Raw genomic sequence first — 4052 nt, 5'->3', positions numbered from 1 at the left:
CCCGTGCCTAGGAATTTCCGGTAGAAATAAATGCTTGGTCAAGATGCATTTATTTTTGCTGAGAAACAGTCAGAGAATCACCAACAAAATCTCAGACTATCTTTGAATACCTTTTATAGCTCTTGACTGTTTCTTTTCCAAAACAGTCGTTCCAGTGCATGGAGACCATTCCATATATGCAGTCAGACACGTTGCACGCGATGTCTTAACATTCCTGTATTCAGCCAGTATTCAACATTTCCCAAGACCTCTGTCATACCTCTAGTAGAGACTTGACACCTAGCACTACTACAGCCAACTTTTCACACTTCAGTTGATGGTTACTCCCCCTGTACCACACAGCTGTAGCCATCAGGCTTATTCTGGTTTATCAGACTTAGCCACATCACCCTCATAATTCCTAATGACTTTAAGATTCAGAAGGAATTAACAGCAATGTCCAGGGCAATGTCATGACATCCGGTCAGACATTCTTCTGCTCACTCAGCCTTGACATACATCACAGCATCCTGATAACTACCTAGTCATCTGAGAACACATAGACCACAAGCTTGGTGATTGCTTGCAGCACTAAGGCACAACTCCCCCTGTCATGGACAACCTACTCTCTTGGAGGTCACACATATCCAACATGGTTGGACCTTCACATTCTTCCTGATCCAAAAAGAACTCAACCCACTTGATGAATGGAAAACATAAGACTCATCTTCATGTCTTCAAGAGCGCACCCTCTGTTCAACCCTCTTGGTTGAACACATCCACACTCTGTGTCAATCTCTCTTCTAACCAGAACAGAAAGCCACTTCACAAAATGTTCTAACATTCGTTAGGATATCCTTCACACATAACAGGGAACACCATCTGATAGTCTTCAGATATCACTGAGTCACCAGCTTGATCAAGAAGAACCTAGACATAAATTGGGACATATGCCTTTTCATCCCATTACATGAGATAATCTTCCATAGATGGCTCAGAACTCCTACCACAAGCTCCAAGGGATGAATGGAAGACCCCTCCTTTTGTCTTCAACTTACTACTTTTTTGCTCAAAAGTAATTAGTCTCAGACCTTACTCAAGAATAATCTGCTGCCATATGTTGATTATCTTGATTCTTCAAACTCACTTCTGAGATAGACCAACTGCCACTGGTTGATTACCTCCTTCATGAATTCTCATATGAACAGGTCAAATGCTGCTTTTTGACCTCTCCACGTGTATCAGACTTCTCCCAAAGATATTCTGACCTTCCAGGTGAGATTTGAACTTCAAGCCTTTTGAAGTGTCCAATCTACAACCCTGCAGACCCTTCTATCTCAAGTTGATGTGCCACTTCATCAACTAAGAATCTGATGTTGAACCAAATGTCACAACATTGTGTTTTGACATCCAGCTGTTGAATTCAGCTCCTTCTTCTGCCACTTGAAAGAGCTTCCTCCCTTCACAGAACAAGAGTTCAATGTTCTCATAGACTTGATTGTGGAACCAAGTTTGAGTAAACAACCTCCATCCTGCAGGTTTGCAGTTAAGTCATCCAAGCTCACACCTTGATGAATCCCTGCTTCTTCTCCAAAGACATCAGACACTCTGATGTATGAGTCTTTAGAAGGACCAGTTAGAGACTGACCCTTCAGCTATACCAAGGATTCCACTTCCTAAAGTAAAGCTGTTTCCATGAGGTTAAGAATGCTGCCACTTGTTCTTAACTCCACAGTGTGCATTAGCCAATGCATTTCCTCACCTAGATCAGAAATAAACTGATCCAAGTGACCACCATCAAGACTGTGATGCCTTCTTCTTCTTGTACACACCAAGGCTGAACATGTTTCTTGCCAGAAAACCTTTTCAGAGATCATATGCTTTTGCTGCCACCAACGAGATAGATCATACCCCAATGTACTATCCTTCCTGTGATTCTGCACAGGGTCTTGAAGAAGAGATGTTCCAACATCTTTAAGAACATCAGTTATCTTGAGCTCCAAGGATAATCAATTAAATACTTGTACTTGACACAAGTAGACATTGATCTTAAATCCTTTCCCAATTATCCTTTCAGATACTTCCACCATAAGAATACTTTGAAAATACTCTTCTAGTGTCAACATCTTCTGCTTGCAAGCACCTTAATAGTCTTGAGACTCTTTCCAGATTAGATTCACCCTTAGGAATGAGAGAGATGAATCCTTCCTTGCAAATGTGTCACACATCAACCAGAACCCATGTGACACAGGTCAACAGCCAACCTGACCCTAGGCTGACCAAACGTGAGGAGGTTAACCAAAACTCCCCCTCAGCTTAACAATCATGGAAACTCCACACCAATATCCATGCATTGTACACAAATGTCTCAACATGACATCCACCATCCCTTACCAGAGGCAACTAACTCCCCCAGTCACACCAATCAGACTTCAGCTGACCATAAGTACTAGTGAGACAACCAGCACCAGTCAATAGTAGATATGCATTGCCAGAGCATATTACCTCAACCAACCACTGAATCTTCATATTCTCACTCCTAGTAAGAACTGCCACTTCTGAACGTGGTGTTTGAATAACAAGATTCATGGTTACAACCCCCTTAAATGATATCACAGTCAGGTTACCCCATTATAGACTGCTAACATCCAGGAGACTTGTCTTCAACACACCATAGTACTTCAGGGAACAACTATCCAACCCTGATCAAACTGTAGGGAGATGCCTAACAACAGGAGATTGCACAATGTCACATCTCAACCAGCTCAACTTCTAGGGATGACCTTCTTGAGCACACACCCAGTTGACCCTTCTCTTGTCAACTTAGCACACACAGATGTCTCCTCTTCCAGGTCAGGAGTAGGTTCCAAACAGAATTATCCCTTTGTTTGAACCCTAAAAACATCTGCTCTCCAACCAGTAGCTGCATACTTGTTGAACAACATGTTCTAACATCACATAGAACATTGGTTCCACCTCCTTGGAACAAACCTTCCTTGAAGGTCTTCAAGGTCTTCATATACACTACTCAAGAGAGTAAGAGAATCAGTGATTAAGTGACTCTTACCATCCTGAAGTGAGAACGTCATGATGAGTGGACTTGAGGAGACTCAAGTATCTTTGACATCTTCAGTAGATTATGATGAGATCTTGAACACAGCAGCCTTTCATCCACATGAGGGGAAACTACATCAGAGTTTGAGTTTTGCCAGGTATTATGCAGCGGAAATCATAATACAACTCAACCTATGAACACACACTTCACCAGATTGGCCTCCAAGACCATACCAGGTTTGAATGTGATTTAGTACTGGCACAGCTGTCCCACACACAGGCCAATTGCCAACCTCCAGAGACAGGTACACACCATTCCTGTCATGAACAGTCCATCCACCTACTTCAAGGGACCATTCAGGGAATTACAGAACCTTACACAGGTTCCAGCATCAATACTAACATAACTCCTTGCCAGCTACCAGAAAGTATCACCCATGGATCTCATCCAGAGATAGAACAGGATGCCTGCTCTGATACCAATTGAAATTCTGGCGTAGTCAGTATTCAGATGTTCTACTTCAAGTCATGACATCTGATCTAACATTGTACCTATTACAGCAAGACAGTTATTACACTCTGTACTAATGTCCACCTTTTCACAGTGTCACGACCTCTCCTTCTATGTCATCCTAGAATGGAGGGACACCTAGTTATGTGCACCTTATCATTCACTTCTGTTGTTTTCCTACACAGATATCAGCAAGATGTCTCAATCCTGTTTTGGACATTATCTGTTACATTGTTCCAGTTTGTTGGTCATGTACTTGTATTTCCTAAATTAAAGGTTGTAACAAGTTAAACTAATCTCCACTTATTAAGGAGCTAACAAATAGATTATTTGCCAGGTTCATTAATTGCAGCTTAGTTGTTAGTTTCCTAGATTTTAGATCAGCTGGTGGATTCCTGAAGGATAGCCTGAGAAAAATCCTGAAACAGAAAAACTAACCATCCAACAATTTAGCATATGCAGTCAGGAGTGAATGTCACAACATTCCGTTTGACATCCAAGTCCAGAA

This window comes from Lathyrus oleraceus, chromosome 2, assembly GCF_024323335.1.
Source record: "Lathyrus oleraceus cultivar Zhongwan6 chromosome 2, CAAS_Psat_ZW6_1.0, whole genome shotgun sequence".
In the NCBI taxonomy this organism is placed as follows: domain Eukaryota; kingdom Viridiplantae; phylum Streptophyta; class Magnoliopsida; order Fabales; family Fabaceae; genus Lathyrus; species Lathyrus oleraceus.
This window is presented reverse-complemented; position numbering follows the sequence as displayed.